Genomic DNA, 17,646 nt, shown 5'->3' on the forward strand with positions numbered 1-17,646 from the left:
TGTGTCTATTAAAGGTGAGTTATTTTACTGGTTCGTACGTTGGTATTTTGCCTGCATTCTCGTTACGCTTTATGATTTTCTCTTCCCCCCCCCTCCGAATCACAGAATGTGAAACCTAGCCTGGACGAGGTACCCTTAAGAGTTCGGGCCTTGTCTTCCCCCAACTCCATTACTGAATGGCTCTACTGTCCCTCCCGAATGGAGGGGCTTCTCCTCTTCTGACCTTCTAGGACATAACTGTCTTTATGTCTGAGTTGTTTATCGAGCCCGAGTTGTCTTTTATTTTTGGCATTTTCCGCCCTGTTTATTCCATTGTATGTGTAAGACTACATGTACCACAATGCAAAGTAAAATCTGGACTATACAATTTACTCCCATATGCAAATGTATAAACACGGAGGCCCAATGACCGAGGGCGATAAATAAAAAAAAATATTTTTTATCACTGCTTTCCAGTTTTCTGCTTTTCTTGTCTACAGTTTGAGTATTAGAAAACAATGTTGGCTTTTAAGCACGACGCCCGCCTTGTTGTGACTGGTATCTTCATGGTTTCGAGATCGCAGTAATTTCGGGCCACGTTGTGGGGTGCCTTTTCTGTGCACGTGAAGTCGGTTTCGTTTGCTTGCATCTTGAGGAACTGGATTTTGTAAATGTAAACTGTGCTTTCGCTATTCTAAGCAAACAAATGCCAATTGTTTACTTTGGTTCACATGTGATGTGCCTGCAAGTTGGCATACACGTCTTGTTTTGTGTGCAGTTTTGTTTTTTATAAGTGATTCAATTTGGGCGTAATATAGCCTTACACATATTCTGGAAATAAGCTAAAATGAAACGCTGTGAGTTAAATTATGAGTGGATTGAATCAATTGGAAGAGTGTGTGTATAGAAGGAGAGCATGGAATCCGAGAGAACTGACTTTTATCACAATAGATGAGGTCTGCGTGATCGTCTATTTATTTATACACCCACCTCCTTAGTTCAATACTTGACTTGAAGCTTGAGAGTTCCACTAAATTTATTAGTGGCATCTGCGTGTCTCGTCTTACCATCACGTGAAATGGAGGGCTCGGTTAAGGATTATCTATGTTGATTGATAGAAACTGCACACTTGTGCATACCAAGCTGTCGAGATTGCTTCTAGGCCCAGAAGCCCAACCAGAGTTTTTTAATGGAAGGGTGAAGCCTTCAGGGGTTTCATGAAGGTGGCATTTGTTGATACTTATAAGAGCAGTGGTAGGCACTTTCAAGTCATTGGACCTTCTTGTTACTGAGTAATGTTAGAGGGGTACAGATATGAGGGCCGGTATTAATGAATCTTGTAGCTTAGCTACTCTGTAAACACAAACTTTGCGTTAGGCACATCAGTTCAGATATATTTTGTTCCACAACCTGTTGACAAGTGAAATGCCGGATACTACAGCACTGCAGCAGGATAAGATGTACCACTCCTGGAGCACCCATGGTCGACCATTTCAAAACATGCAACCATTCCCCGGAATCGATAAAATGGCTAGTAATTGAAGCCATAACACTGGGCGTTAGGGGTGGTGACCTTGGCTCAATTCTGAACATCAGGGAATGTAAATGGATGGACCGGTTTGATTCTGTCCTTTGTGGCCTTAATGAACTTGATGCAACCTACACCCAACTATCTTTACTAAATAATGGTTAAGCATCATGAAACTGAGGGCTACACATCCCACACTGTCCAGTCTACATCATAGTCAACCCCACTGCATACAGTAATTGCTGTGATTTTAAGTGATGTTATGTGTCCATTTTACATTACAGTTACACCCATTGTGCACTATAATTGCTGTGTCCTTCAGTGGTGTCAGTTGTCTTTTAATATTTTGTATGTTGGGTAATCGGCAACGAATTTTTCTACCACCTTCAAGGACTGTATCAATTATGTTCGATGGTATGGTTGTCTTCGCATCATTTACTGTAGTGATCATACTATCATATTACCTTTTGTACTGTGTTTATGAGCTTAGAACCAGCAAATGGTCCCTGCTTTGCACAAGCTGACATCAGAACAGGCAGCAACACACACCCCCGAGTTTCCACCTATCAGGGCGCAATCCTTCCGGGTGTGCGCGCGCCTGTTTGGTATTTCAATGGTCATGTGGCCAAGCCCAGGGTTAGCTGTCAGACTGCTCGACGCGGCCCTTGAGGTATGTGACTTCCTGCAGCCTCTGTGTTTTCGCTTCCCTTTCTCTCCAGTTAAAGCATTATTGCGGCTGAAAGAACCCCCGGCTCTGTTTGAATGTGTAATCACATCCGAACACGTAGCCACACACACCCCTGAGTTTCCACCAATCAGGGCGCAACTATTCCGGTTGTGCGCGCGTCTGTTCTGTATTTTAATGGTCATGTGACCTAGCCCAGGGTTAGCTGTCAGAACGCTCGACGCGGCCCTCGAGGTATGTTGCATTCTGCTTTTCTCCGTTATCGCATTATTGAGGGTTGTTACACCCTGTGTGGAGATTAATTTCCCAGGTTTCGTCTACAATCTCCCGCATGCTTTGTTAATGACCAATGACGAGCTAGTTATGCGCTGCGATCTCGGACATTTCCCTAATGATTTTCTGATTCGAGTGATAGGTTCACATATCCCCCTTTTTTTTTTTTTCCCGCGTAATATAATTAATGGTTCAATCAACCCCATATGCGCTGCGTTCACAAATTAATGATTCGAGTGTTGGAGAATAACTCTCCTTTCCTCACCCCCCCTTTTTTCAGCTTTGGACATTAACGGATCCTTGTTGATGCTGATTTATTCAGCCGTTCCTTGACTCACTCATCGAGTGGTGGAATACTACACCTTGGGTGAGTATTTTTGTCACTCAGGTTTTATAGACACTCATTGTGATTTTAAGTATGGTTTCAGTGGTATTCCTCGTCTCTTTTCCTTTTTTCCCAGGAGCACTGATTGGCCCCTCCCCAATTTTCCAGCTTGATGCATGCTGCTGATGCTGGTAATTTTTATCATTTTTTCTTTCTTAATTATAATGGTTATGACAGACACACCTTACTTTTTTACATCTTTGACCCTTGCCCCTAGGTGTAAGCCCATTCCCTTGGTCCTGATGAAGACCCCAACTCCAAGCAAACCAATTTGCTGGTTCTAACAGGGGTCGAAACGTCGACTTACTTCCGTCTTCAATCAACACAGGAGATTGTCAGTGAATGTACAACTGCTGTCTTATTTTGTGTTGTCTGATTTAAGTCTTGTGGCCATTCAATTGGCAGGTTAGGCTCTTCAACAAATTGTGGATGTTCCTATTTTTTCGCAACCTCCCTCCCTCACAACGTCCTGCACCAATCCCAAAATCTTGCACTTATCACGTACCTTACACCTACATGTATTTAAATTTGTTGACTTTGTGATGTTTTTGGCCTTGATTTAAATTGCTAATCTTCCTTTTGACTGAAATTTTGGATAATCAATTAAATGATGGTCATACATGCAGGAAATTGGTGGTGTCGTTAAGTTTGTTCGAATCACTAACAAATGTATGCTCTTTTACTCCTTTAAATCTGTTTCCACTGTGACTATCTTTTTGTGTACCATAGAAATTTGGTGGCATGATCTGTGCTTGTTGGAGGAAGCTATTGTTTATTGAGATTGGAAGAGATAAAGAAACCTTGTGAGAAAGTTAATCCTAACTGTGTTAATCCTACCTGTCCAACACAAAGACAGTGTTGGCCATCACCCAAGATCTCTACTAATCACCTCCAATAAGGGTGGGTAATTTGCTTTAAATATATCTTGTAGTCTAGGGGTGATGTTTATACCCAAATATTACATCTGTCTTTGAGTTCCTCTGAATGGGACATTTCTGATCAAAGTCTCCCTCTCTTTCTCTTTGTCTAAGGGAAGAGGTGTGGCGCAGCGGGCAGGGCGACTGACGCCGGAAGCTGGGGATCACGGTTCGATCCCCGGCACCGGTGGCAAGTCAGCCCAGCACCATGTGACTCTGGGCAATAGCTCGCTTAATCTTCCCGGCAGCCCCCAGCGCCGGGATGCCTACGGGTAGCTGTGCGCTAATACTGGATTTACATTTACATTTTTTAATGAAGGATTACAATCTCAGATTTACCAGATTTACTTTATAGCCCATTAGCTCTTCGGGATTAGTGTAATTTGTGAACCTGAGCAGACCGAGACCACTCTGGGGTACCAAGGGCAAAAAATATAGCATCCGCCAGCAGTAGAAGTTTATGTTTATCCGGCCCAAAGAGAATCCCCTCAATCTACTGCATCCCCTGAACCTGGCAGGCTAATGGCTAAATGCTTAGTAGTAAGAGTAGGGGAGACAGACAGACGGCATCCCTCTCTCCTACCCCGTTCAAGTTTAATCTCTTAGGATATAGATCCATTCTGTGTTATTTTGGCAGTCAGCCTATTATAATTTACCAGAATCCTATTTATATGTTTGAACCCCATTCCAACCTGCCTCAGTACTTACGTTAAAAATGACCAAGCCAGTCAAAGGCTTTTTCTGCCTCTACGGATGAAGGAATTGCGTGTATTTGTTTTTTCTTTACCTTTTTCAAGCAGATGGGCCGCCCTCCTAGTGGCATCATGAGGTTGTCTGCCCACCACAAACTCACTCTTATCCACACCTTCTAATTCTGGCAGTATCTGCTCCAGTGTATTGGCCAATATTTTGGAGCAAAAGGTTAGCATCAATATTGAGCAACATGATTGATCTATTGGAAGCACAGTATTGTTTATCTTTATCCAGTTTGGGGATAACGGTAATAATCGCCTACTTCATGATAATTTCTACTTTCTTGGTGCAAAAATTAAACAAAATTGTTAATTTGGAGGCAAATTTAAAATAAAACGTTTTATAAAATGTTCCCAAGAACCCGTGTGGGCCTGGTGCCTTATTATCCTTCAAAGTGCCTATTGCCTTTTTAACTTTCTTTTCACTGATTGAGGCCTCCAGGATTTCCCCCTGGAGGGAGGTAATCTTAGCTAAGTGAGCATTGTCAATGTAAATCTTTTGTCACGTATAGCTGACTGTTCTTCTGTTTTATATTATATCTCATAAAATGTATGAAAATCTGTCAGCTATCCTGGTTTCTTATTAGAAATTTCCCTTGGTTGGAGAAAATCTCCTTCACATGTTCCTTCTCTCTCTTAATGCGTAATAGCTGGTCCAGAGGAGTTCCCACTTTATTCCCATTGTGTGCATTTGCCTTTTCAAGTTTAGATTAGTTATTTCTGCTGTATTAGTGTAAACCATAGGTAGGTGTCCTCATATTGCTAGAAGTCAACACTTTGTCCCCAGTGACGTGGACGCTGTGTCTTCCACTTCCACTAATATTTGTTCTTTTTTCTAATTCAGAGGCATCGCTTTTCCTAAGTTGCTTTTCATAAGCAGTAAATAAGATACATTTCGCTCTTATTACAGCCTTAAAGTCGTCCGGGATTGTATCTTAGCTGACTTTATCAGGTTTATTTTCTAGAAAGGTAATATTCAATGTATCGTGTGCGCGCTGCTTTAAAGAGTCTACCTCGAAGGATGGATTGGTGCGTTCTCCTTGTAGGGCCGTTGACCTTTCTATGGATTTAGAAGTCTAAATGGATGGGGTGAGGAGGAGATCTGAGACTGATATTGATCCTATCTCTGCTACAATTATCTCAGAAGCCAGGGCGTTACAGACTAAGGCATAGTCAATATACGAATGTGATTGATATATGTGCAGGTGAAATGCAAATGCGTTATCAGCCAGGTGATTTTCTCTCCACACATCACGCAGTCCCATTTCATCCAATTTCTCTTTATACCTAGAATGTTCCTCCTACCTGCTGCCCTCTACGTATTTTATCCCTCTGCAGGTCCCAAACTGTGTTAAAGTCACCCAGAAAAATGATTTCTCCTCTTGCAAAGGCTGCCAGAATTTCAAGGAAATTTCCCAAGAAGGCATCCGGTGCTACATTAGGGTGATCTATAGTAGCAATCATCATTAGGTTGATATCTAAGTAATAAATATCTGACCATCATATCCATTTTCTGTTCTTCACAAACAAAGGAAAGCTCTTTCTTCATGAAAATGGCTACCCCATTGTTTTTAGAGTTTATTGAAGCATAATAAGCAATAGGGTATAATTTGTTTCTCATTCTACCCTGGTCTAAACCAATTTAGTGTGTTTCTTGTAGGCTTTATCACATCTGGCTGTGAGGCATGTAGGTACGACCAGATGTTGCATATCTTATTGGGTGCATTCAACCATTTTAACATTAAGTAATGTGAATCTCATTGTATTGAGATGTGGAAGGGCTTTTCTAATATTGGATTGTGTGGATTCATAACCATAGTCACAAGCATAATGATGTGTATTTTGTTGTGGGGGTTGTAGTCCCATGGGTAGTAAAATAAATGAGCACCGCCTGAAACATAACAAACAAAAAACATTGAACTTGCGTATCAAGTATCAGCAGTGATTCCTGAGTCACCTTGGAGAGTCTTATTTCCTAACTATCTCTTCCCAGTGTAGCCCCAAGGAACTCTTTCAGTTGGTACCTGATGTGGTTGACTCTAGGGAGAACCTTCGCCCCGCCCCCAAGACTAACATATTACTGATTAACCGCTCACCGATTGTTTTTATTTTTAGAGGCTTCTGAGTACCAAGACCTGAACAGACTTAATTCCCCCTGGCATTGACCCCACTTAACCTGTAGTGCAGTTTTGACAGTTGAGTCCCATTATTGTGGCAAACGTTTTTTTTCCAAATGCGGACCTGGTTTATGGCAATGTCTATTGGTCAGCTTTCCTTGACTGTGAGTCAGGCTTTCTTTTGGTCTTGGCGCTAGCCAGGCATTAGGTGAGCTGTGTTGTTTGCTTTGCTTGTACGTTCTGACTATTTTCTTGCCGTGCTTTTCCCGTTGTAGGATTTTTGATGCCAGTTCTCTAAATCTCAATTGGTGTATTTTATTTTTGTGAACAAAGGACAAGCCAGCGGGCGATAGCCTTCTGTACCGTATTTGATGATGTGATCTGTGATATTCAAAACTCCCCTTGTTGTTGAAGCACAGCTTGAGCAATGTCTTGGAAAATCTTGCATTTAGTTTCCCAAAATAAAATGTAACGATGGTTTCTGCCTGCTTTGAAGAAGCCACTGCAAGTCTGGTGCCTTAAGATAGGTGAGTAATCCTTTTTGGGTGCTCTTTTTTGCTTTGTGTCCATGCAACAATTTGTGCCTGTGGTTAATTTATGTCTGAACCTAAGGAGAAAAAATGCTTCCTGTGAGCCTGAATCTCCACCATAGGCTGACAGGTAATCCATTTGCAAGTGATTTGTGCAGTGTCTTTTCCTACTGTGCCACACTGTGTCCGATAAGCAAGATCGTGAATTCAATAAATTAAAGGTGCTCCAGAAATGTCTAGTGTTTTATTGAGCCGTACATTCTCAATCAACCATTGGTCCTTTCCTTGTGTCTGCTAGTAGCTGTCCTACTGTAGCTGTTTTATAGGTTTGGGCTTTGTGATCTGAGGTAAGCAAGAATTGTGGTGTGACATTTTATTGGGGTCTTGGGGAAGATATTGCTCTTATTATATTGCGCTTTATCTAGCCCGTGTGATGAGTAGTAAAGTCTAGCTGTGCATTGACTCCACAGTGCACGTTTTATGTTCCATCTGAGCCCTCATTGCCTGTCAATATATGGTGTTTTCAAGCAGTGGGCCCGCCATACAAGCGTTGTCCCTTTGGAGCTTTAACTGCGGTTGCATTATCTTCAGAGGCTGCTTCACAGCACATGATCCACACCACTTGCCCTGGTGCTTCTCTCTGCAGGTTTCATCTCCATGACTCCATCCTGTGAGCGCATCGTCTTTACCTCCACCACTTCAGAAACCACTCCAGTGCTGCCAATCTCTTGTCACTCATTGCGATGTCACATTGTACTACTTATCATAACCCACTAATTTTGGTCTTACACTCTAATCCATGTTTGACACATCCTCAGGTTTGAATTACAAATGTGAACTTGGATCAAAAGAAGGGGCTACTTCTCAAGTGTTCCAAATTAAACGCCCTCAATGCATTTACTGAATTGATTGAGGTGTGACAGTGCCCTAAATGATCCCTCAATGATTCTACAGGCACTCAAAGGTATTTGCATCAAAGTCAAAAAAGATAATTACTGGTAGGGTTGGAAGATCGAAGGAGAGGGCACAGAAATGATTTGATAATGCATATTCAACTGCCCACAGATAGCTTAGATCTGCATTGAAAAAACACATCCCAAAAGAGATTCAAATGTAGAGGCAACTTTACAAGAAGACTCTGGAAGAAATGAAAGCTGAAATGTCAAATGTAGCATGATCATCATTGTTACTTCTAGTGAGCTTAGATAGAGCGGAGGGTTGTAAATACTCCCTATAATAATTAAATCTCTGCTCCTAACTTGGCAACGGTTATACTGCCTACCAAGTAGGTAGACCAATTTAGTAAAATCTACTTATCCACTCCAACAGTGCCCCCTGTTAATGACAACCAGGAGGGAGTTTGTGAAAGACCATACAGTGAGGTAAAGTTTGATCTTGAAGAGGTTAACCTGGCTTTGAAGAAGAGCCTGGCAGGGAAAGCTGCTGGCCCAGATGGAGTTCCTGAAGATCTTTATAAAGACAAGTCTGACTTTTCGGCTCCGTTGACCTTGAACATACTGAGTGCTGCTGCTAAAGCATCTCCCCTCAGGGTCTTCATCTCACTCAGTTATCATTTCCATCTACAATAAGGGCATAAGGCTGACCAGGCCTGCAGTAGACCAATCTTGCTAATAGATTCAGTGACTAAAGTGGCAGGGAGTCTTATTAGATAAATTTGAGCAAAGGACGGTTCATAACTCAATAGTTTCAGATGTGTAGTATGGCTTTTGCCAGGGCTTAGGCACCATCGATCGGTGTCTCCACTTGTCCTTGTTGACATGTGACTATACAATCGCTAAAAAGGGACATAGGAGATCTTTCTCATGCCGGGAAATGGTGATCTTTGTACAAAAGATACGTTAAGATATATTTTGGCGGGAACGCAGGGAAAAAGAAAATAAATGTAGAGGTGATTAAGCCCTCGATGCGCTCCAATGTGTCAATCTCTACGACTAAATTCATTTAACTGTACTTAGTCTTTGTGACAAATGTACATCATAGATTCCTCTTCACCAGATTTAGATTGAATTTAGTACATATCCTGGTGTGTTTTCCGCTGAAGGTCTTATGGGTAAAACCCTTACCTCCTTATCCTTGTGATAACTCTTTTACTCAATGTACTGTGCACTTTATTTCATTTTGTTATTTTTACCACAATTCGAGAAAGCGTTTTATTACCATTTCTGCCCCTACAAAATTTAGATAGCACAAACCCGCTTTTTTATTATTGCAAGAATTGTCTATACCTGTCATTTGTATTTCTGTGATTAGGTTTCTTCAACAATGTATTGTAATAAAAAAGTTATAACTAAGTTGTGAGTGTGAGAACATTTCCGTTGGCATGATGCCATAATGGATTGATATTGATTTATTGTGTTTTTTAATAGTAATTTTTATCTCAGAATGACAGAATCCATAAAGTTCTAACTTGTGTGGGTGATGAAGCCATCAGTTTTTCTCCTAAGAAAAAGAGGAATTCAAATCAAGGGATTTAGCATAAGGAAGTTCTCCGTCATTCATTTCTCGACTCACACTAGGTAGGATTGCAAGCTGATGTTTGATATTTTGATATGTGAGTGAGTGTCATCAGCATGTTTGTGCATAGAGACACCTGAATCATCGAGGATTATCCTTAGAAGCTCCATATACAAATAGAAAAGGCAGGAGCCAAAATCAAGCCATGAGGATCACCACTTAATACTTTGGCTTTGACTGAGGTGTGGTCCCCAGTCTTTTCAACTTGTGATCTGCTAGTGAAGAAGCATGTAAGCCATCTCAGAACCTTCCCTAGAAGGTCCATCTGATGTTGCAGCATTTGCTTTATTCTTCCTTGGTTGACCCAAATGAATGATTGATTGATTAACCTTATTGAATGCATTCATCATTCCAGTACAGCAAGTAAGCAAGGATCCCCTTTGTCCTATTTAAGATGCATGCCATCCTGTATCTTTATAATGGTAGGTCCAATACCAGAGCCTTCATGTACCTGGATTCATATTTTACCAGAAGATGTTCGTTGGTGATGACCGCATTTAATTGGTTGTCAGTGGCTTTTTCTAAGACTTTCACTGCCACTTTAGTTTTGGAGCAGATTGCAAATGTGATCACTGGCTTGAGCCAGGGCTAGATTTTTCAGAGTAGTGTATGTAATTTGGTCAGACTTCCGCAGGGGAGTAGAGTTGTAGAACATATCTATCTACTTGTTCAAGGGACTGGATGCTTTAGAAATCCACTTGTCCTGTTAAAGAATGCAACTGTTCCTTTTAGTGCCATGTAGTAAGATGACAAATTGTGGCAGTGTTTGTATGATGTCATAGCTCTGATAGTAACCTCTTGAGGGTTAGAATACCTTTTGAGTCCATTCACGCCCACAAACTAACATTTTAAGAGTATTTTCCAACTCGTAGCCAATCTCTTCCCAAAAAGAAAAAGGATGTAAATTTACTTGTGACAAGGGCAGGATTAAACTTTTTCCAGGGAAGGAATAAAAGGGGGTTTAGCGAAAGTGAATTTGCATTCACTTAGCAGATTGTCACATCAGCCGATATTAACCTATATATTGGCTCGTTATATCATGGAATTCACAAACGTTTGTTAGGAGTACTGTTCAGAAGGCTGAATTTGTAAACTCTTCTGGGTTCCTAAAGGTAATAAATCCGCCTACCTACCGGTTCACTTTTGTAACTTTTTAAAGAATTTGGAGTGTGACCCCTAATTTATTCTCATGTTACCTACCATGGTTTTACAGTTATTTTTCGCTTTGTTCGTCTTATTTTGTTTTATACTGGTGTGCATCGAACTTGTTTTACTAAATGAAGCTTCAGAGAAATTGTTTTCAAAGTTACAAATAGTTCATCAAAATATTGTTTTTCAAGTTGTAATTTTTCATGTACATTTTATTTTGGAAAGAAATAATCTGGCGTTTATGCTTATACATATATTTTGCATATAAATAGGAGCATTCTGGGAGCATTATAAATAGCCTCAATAGTTATGTTTTTCAAACATGTCTAAACTTTTTTTCACTTTTTTTTTATGCTGTAACGACTGCCAGTAATACACACGCTTGGGCTCAAGGATCACTGCACTTCCTTAGAGCGCTTGCTCTAATAGTATTGCCTTTAGTATTAATGAATCATATATACAAGCTTGAAAGCTTATTAACATGGATTCAAATCTTACCTTTAGTGGCAATCCTATTTCATAGATCCTTACTGTGGTACTGTAAACTGGCGGCTAAAGGGTTTGTGCTGTGGGGTTTGGGCCTACATGTCCTGTGGAGAAAATAAACATGGAAACCTGTTGTTCTTAACCTTAAACAATATGCCTTGGGCGTCGGGCGAATTCCACGTGGTGCCTTTAAATTACATTCACCAGGAGAAGAGTGAGGCAATATATTGTTAGTTTGAAATGTTTGTTGACGGTTCCTATTAGGCACAAAGGAGTTCCAAGTGGTTTTGTGTTTTGGTGGTGAGAATATTCATTACATATTATCTGCGTTTCAGTGATTATGGTATGTGAAGCTGTTGATGAATTCCTTTACGTAATAAATGGTATTTAGGTATGTCTCTTTCATGAGGTGTGGTGATTTTTCTCATATGCCAGAAGAGAGCTCAGGCTATGAGTCAAACTATTTCAAATGTATTTGGATGTGGTGTAAATAATAGTCAATCAATCCAATACTTTATTGAGGTCCTTGGACCATAAAATTGCTGATGCAATAGGTTTACAATATATTAAAATAATCCGCCAGGGTCCTATATTACAATTGCTAACTAAGGTCCAACACCCCAAAAAATAAACAAAAATACATGAGAATAGGACGAAGTGCCCTATTGCTAAACTTTTCAGTAATTGGTCCGAGAAGACACTAATACATTTCATGTTGATAAAACACTAAATAAACACTCTATAAACCACAAATATAACATTGATTAAAAATAGAGCATGCATTTAAAAAAAATAAGAGTTTTATCAACTTAGTCCTGTACATTGTTTTTTAAGAGTGACTTACGCACACACCACAAGTAAATAGCGTGATACCGCAAATACAGTTGACGATTGAGTACTGTACGTCAGCAGCCTAAAAGCCTCTGCACAATGTTTGGTACCCAGATTTCTACATAGTTGGATTACCCAACGATGCCTTGGCTTTCTGTAACCTGGACAAAATTTAAATACACGCAGCTCTGTCTCGTCTTCATTGCTACAGACCGGACAGCCTAGAGAGGTTGTCCCTGCCCATTTGTTGGAGAAGACGGCCAGCGGGAGAACCCCATGCCTAAATTGAATATACAATTGCCTTGCTAACGCGGGCCTGTATCTCATCCAAAGCAGATTCTAGGATGCAATGGTCTTTAATTTGCAAGAACGCAACTGTTAGTGGACCTATTGCTAGGCACCTCTGTAGGCGCAGTTGCGCAGTGTCAGTATCGTAGCCAATGAGGTCTATCCCAGGCCTGATTATTGCTTATTGAAAACTTTACCCAATACCTCGCCATGTCAACTTGGAAGAAAAAGTAAAAAATTGTGTTTTTGTATTATTTCGTTGATTTCCTTAGCTTGGAGAGTTGGAAGGGAGAATTCAGTTTACTCCATTCAATTTCATTTTCCTGAGATTCTTGCTTGCAGAATGGATTCTGAAAATGATGATTGACTTAGCCTTTGTCAGGATATTCTGAGTTCAGGGTCTAATTGCATTGTCTGCTGTGGTACTAATAGATTCTTACTTTTTTACTCTATTGTTGATGTTGGCTAAGAAATAGTTATTTTCCTTTAAAGGTTTAGGTAATATTCTTGGGTATTAGGAGTAAATGTTTTGAGAACATATTTTCATTGGAGGCTTCTAGGTTGTATAGAGAGGTGCATATATTGGGATGTGTCAGAATGGGGAAACTATATAAGAGCAATCAATACAGTTGGATATAAACTTTGGTGGTGTTGGAGTCTGGTGATATAAGATCCTGTAGTTTTCCTTTATTGTGTGTTGCAGATTACTGTAGGAAATCTTGAATTTGAGCTAGGTTTGCTCATTCAGTTAAATATTAGCATGTAGAGGGTCCCAAATTTAAATTGAAAACTGCCAGAAAAAATGTTGCGCTAAGGTGACGTGAGGCTTGCAGTGATATATTCTGAGACCTAGTAAATTAACTTCACCTTACTCCTAAGTCAATGATAGAACATCATGCTAACGTTTTTATCGACGATATCGTGATGATACCTTGAAATGTTCAAAGGTGTCATAGATAAAGTAAGGTGTGTGTTTACAGAGAAATGTGTTTCTATATGAGAACTAGATATTCATCTTTAAATATTTAATTATGGACCGCTATTTCTTTTTCTTGTTGTAACAAAATCATTGGATGAATTATGTAGTCTTCGTCCTTTGGTAATGCCTTATTAGCTTCAAAATGCAGTGTTGCGCTGTCTACAAGAATTGATTTTCCTAATTAAATGTTTTTATTTACATGTATTTAAATTAATTTAAACCCTCCTATAATAATCCTCATGCCCCTTCATTAGGCCTGGCTTGACAGCGCGGCTGTTGGCAGACATAATCCAATCAACCTAAAAAGAGCTTTCGGGAGTACTACAAAGAGGGTCTTTGGCTCCACCCACATGCCTGGTAGCCAGGAAGACATGTTATGATTGGACAGAATTTGAGTGCTTCCACTCCATGCAGTTGTGATTATTTTGGTGTAAGTGCAGATTGTTATTAACATATATTAAGGCCTATAGGTAGATATTTTGTTACATGGAATCTGACAGATTACCATAGTAGGCAGTTGTTTGGTGTTTGGTTGTTAGGGTCTACCATGGGAAGTAGTATTTTGCTTTGCCAACTGTAATTGTGGATACATTTGTACTTGTATGACTGTATGCTGGATGGTTTCCTTGTGGAAATCATATGCCTAGTACAGTAGGCTTGAGTTGGTTACGGCAAAACCAATGCTACAGGCCTGATTGTTTACTATAAAATGGTATGATCAAGACAAAAGGCCTGGCATATTGAGTATGAAAAGCATGTTAGTCAATTGGCATTCATGGTTAGTTTGTTTCTCAGAATTAAAGCCTACATTGAATCTCAGTTTACTAGTAGGTACTGGTTTTGATGTTTGTTACCCCCCCCCCCCAAACCATGGATAGAGAAGATTTGCAATGTGACAATCCTTGTTAATCCCTGTTGGAGAGATAGTATTTATCTTGCTAACTATATTTTGTATAATTTGAAATTTGCCTACTTTATGCTGATCGTATACCCAGGGAACTCAACTCTACGCAGTCTTTCACTGGTACACCCCTAGGAGGCCTCGCAAATCCTCCATCCACCAAACGCCAATATTTTCCAGATTTCGGAAGGCCAGATGGGGCAGTCGCTGCATCTCGAAGGCTGCTGCCAAACTTTGAGCACCCTTCCCTCCCAAATTGCTAGTTTCGAATCCTTTTCTGTTTTTAAAAAAATATTTAAAGACAAGGCTTTTTGCTACAAGCTGCAATACACTGCCTTCCAAAGCGCTTTGACACCTTCAGGTACAGTGCGCTCTACAAATTTGTTAACATAACTTTTTGTGCACATGAAAAGACAAAATGGAGCCCGCAGGCCTCCTACACTCTGGGTCACTCACACATGGGCAATATGTGTAACATACAGAACACACACATATTCGAAATATCAGCATCCGAATCAGGGTTTACCAGTAACTTTACAGGAGTTGGCCCGTAGGCCACCACTCCTGTGAGCCAGATAAAAACATCTGGTCACACTTGGATTTCTAAATACCTTGTATGCTGCCCCCACCGAATTACACACTTGAACCCATGACAGGGACAGTAGTCCTCTGTCACTATGGAGAGCACTCTTAGGATGCCCCTACAGGTCCAGGTTTGAACTCACACAAAGGGTCAGGCCTAGGCCTTAGCACACATGCTAGATGGTGTGAGGCTCGGGTCAAAAAATCCAAAACCCACTATAGCAGATATTCGCAGCTGGGCACTCTGCTGAGCACATGCGACTATACACCATGCTGGAGGGATTCTTATCCCAAAGAGAGGGGGGTATTCTAGTGAGAGGTAGGCTAGTGAGGTTGTTGGTATTAGATGTGCAGGTATGGTGAGCATATTTGTAGGGTGTAGGTGTGAGAATGGGAATGGTGTGTGTAGTGTAGTTTTGAGCGGCACATTATGCTGTGTGGCTTACCTTGGCAGCGGGAGCTCTGGCCCTAGGTCTTGAAGGTCCAAATAGGGGGTGCTTTCGTCTTGGATGCCCTTAGTTGGGATGCCCTTGGTGGCATGAATTTGAAAGCTGTGGGAGGTGGGAAAGCAAAGCCACTTGAGGTGGATGCTGGGTATTCTAGCACAGTCTTCTTGTTGAGATAGATTTTGGAAATTAATTCCGCTTAGTTCTGCTTTCCTGCCTTCTTCTTTTAACAAACGTTTTGGTGGGACCCCAGTGATATCACTTCCTTTAGAGAGAAATGCTGGGAAATGGAAGGTTGTCACTTCCTGATGATATGTATCCTAAGAATCCCCAAGATGTCTTCTTGTTGGGATGATGGATGCTGTTATTCACAGCTCATTTGCACAAAAGTGTTTTCACAAGGGATTCAAAACGGTCTTAATTGTCTATAATACAGTCATCTGTGCTAACTTGTGCTTTCTTTTACCATCGCTTGGCTTGTGCTTTTGTCAGCTGCATGTAATATTTGGATTAACTGAGGCTCCCAGACGCTTGAAGCATGTCAACGTTTTTGTGTAGCGACTCACTTCACGAGCATGGTCATTTCACTTTCTGCTGTGAATACTCTGAGAAGTTCTTTGTTCCTAGTGACTTATAAATTATTTTCTCACGAGGCTACTACCCTCATTGTTTAAAACAAATGCATATTTTTGTAAAAGGGTATTTAAAAAACACACACATCCTAAGTCTGCCTTTTTCATTATTCTTGGTGTGACTCCCAGACATCACACGCCTTTTTTTTTTTTAACCTCTTTTTATTGAGTTTTATAAAATACGGCAGCATTACAACATAGACACTTATTCATGAATCCATAACTGTAACATCATGGACATGCAAAGTTGTACCATCTTAGCACTATGAGTGTTGACACAGTATTACTAATTCAACCTGCCCAGACATCACACGCTTGATGTGTCCTGTTGAGTTTTCTGTTACAGAACAACTTCTACAAAAAGCATTGGCAAAACCAAAAGGTACAACCTATTGGCTTTGCAGTTGCTTTTTGGTACAGATTTGTGGGGTGTGCATTTACTGCAAATGATAAATAATTAAAGCTGGTGAGACTCTGAAATGTGCTGAGGTCAGGACGGTAAGGGGGAACTCTTCATTGGGTCAACACATATGTGATCCCTCTGCGGAATATCATCCACACATGCATAAACATCCCCTCCTATGCTGACCACATCCAACTACTACTTTCCCTCCCAGACAAGACCTCCAACACAAGAAACAAGTTTGCCGCCTTCATGGCCAAAGTCGCTAACCGGATAGCAGTCAACAGTCCCAAAATCAAAGCCGACAAGATAGAAGTAATGATCTTTGGGAAGATCACTTCACTAAGGGAGTCCAACTGGTGGCGTAACATTAGCACCCGCAGGCCCCTGTGGTGCGGGGAAGCCTAAGCTCCAGGGGGCCCCCTCTGGTACTTTGCATGAGTGGCGGGCCCATGGGGGTCCAGGGCGTGGGGGCCCCCCTCCATGTACTTTTCAGGGTGCCCCCTCAAGTTTAGTTTCACCACTTACTGGTGGCTGGCAGAACTCGGACTCACATCCATCACCCACACCAGGAACCACGGAATCGCCAACAGCAAACTGGACATGACCGCACAAGTCAACGCAGTCACTGCATCCTGCTTCTACACCCTGAAGATACTGAGGAAAATCTTCAAATGGCTCCGAAGCAACACCAGAAAAACAGTCATTCATGCCCTAGTTACCAGCAAGTTTCACTGTGGGAACACCCTCTATGCCAGGATCACCAAGCAACTCACCAGAAGACTACAAACCATCCATAACTCAGCAGCCAGATTCCTACTCGACCTCCCATACAGAACTCACATAACACCACACCTCAGGGAGCTCCACTATCTCCTGATACCCAAACGTTCTCATATCAGACTCCTCACACATTCAAGGCAGTACACAGCTGGGGCCCCTCCTACCTGTACAGTTGCATCACCTCTCACCAATCACCCAGACACCTCTTTTACACAGGACTCCTACTCGCACACACCCCATGCATACACAGAACTAGATTAGGAGTATGAGCGTTCTCTTACATTGCTCCTAAGGCGTGGAACGACCTCCCACTCGACATCAGAGCCTCCTACTCTCTTATTGAATTCCGAAAGAGGCTGAAGACCTGACTTTTCAATTAACCAACCTTCCCTAGCAAGGCTAGGCACATACACCTGCTCAGCGCCATTATACCCTCACGAGTGATAGGGCACTGTACAATACACA

General features: G+C 41.2%; 1 protein-coding gene and 1 non-coding gene across 2 annotated transcripts in view; both read left to right on the forward strand.

Annotated features, from left to right (window-relative positions):
• The window catches only part of TBC1D7 (TBC1 domain family member 7), a 130,816-nt gene that overhangs the window by 60,363 nt on the left and 52,807 nt on the right, over window positions 1-17,646 (forward strand). The window lies entirely within an intron of this gene.
• On the forward strand, window positions 12,579-12,720 carry LOC146832721 (U4 spliceosomal RNA). The gene has a single exon (XR_014961649.1). It is a non-coding gene; the product is annotated as a U4 spliceosomal RNA (small nuclear RNA).

Source organism: Triturus cristatus, chromosome 5_1, assembly GCF_964204655.1.
Source record: "Triturus cristatus chromosome 5_1, aTriCri1.1, whole genome shotgun sequence".
NCBI classification, from domain to species: Eukaryota; Metazoa; Chordata; class Amphibia; order Caudata; family Salamandridae; genus Triturus; species Triturus cristatus.